Raw genomic sequence first — 823 nt, 5'->3', positions numbered from 1 at the left:
CCAATCGGCCATGCGGTGGCGGTTGCGGTGACAGCAGCCGCAGCATCCTCGGCGGCCTTCTTGTCGGCCTCGGCCTTCTCAGCGGCGGCACGGTCGGCGTCGGTCGACATGGTGATGACGAAGGTGGTGCGGATGTAGATGAACAGAAGCGAGCAGTCACGTAGTCGCTACCCAAAAACCTAATCGCCCCTCTCCCGTACATGATCCGGAGAGGCGGGGTTTCGGAGGCCTGCTCTCCCGTCAACCGTGTACGCGGTGGAGTCGCCGGCGGCAACAGCAGCAGAGCAACGACGTGGGCGTGGAAGTGGAGATGGAGATGTGTTCTGTTTTTCGCGGCGGCTAGGGTTGGCAGTGCCCCACATATATATGTGCAACCGCGCGTGGAGAGACGTGGGCTGAACCCATGTCCAAGTCGGTAGCCCATGATCCGACGTCTCAGATCGTGGCCCTACCTGTCAAAGTCTCTTCGTTCCTGACCGGCAAAAAGAAGCGCATAGGAGTGAACTCAGCTCGGCTCAATCGCGCGGCGGCGCGGCAAAAGGAGGAGGAGGAGTGCGCGAGGGCCTCACCTCTTCTCAAGCTTCAATAGCATGAGGGAGAGAATCCCTTATAAACCACTCCAACTCTCTTTCCACTTTTAGGGTGGGACTAAACTTCCCACCACCTTGTCATGCCACCTACATGGGCCCTTAGAGATTAAATCTGAAATTGTCATATGGGCTCTAGGCTCATCTCATATTTCAACAAACTAAAACAAAAAGGAAAGAAAAATACGAGAATGAAAAATGAAAAATTAAAAGGAAAAAAACCAAGGAAAAAAAGG

The sequence above is a fragment of the Triticum dicoccoides genome, chromosome 5A (assembly GCF_002162155.2).
Source record: "Triticum dicoccoides isolate Atlit2015 ecotype Zavitan chromosome 5A, WEW_v2.0, whole genome shotgun sequence".
In the NCBI taxonomy this organism is placed as follows: Eukaryota; Viridiplantae; Streptophyta; class Magnoliopsida; order Poales; family Poaceae; genus Triticum; species Triticum dicoccoides.
The sequence above is the reverse complement of the archived record's forward strand: the minus strand, read 5'-3'. Positions refer to the sequence as shown.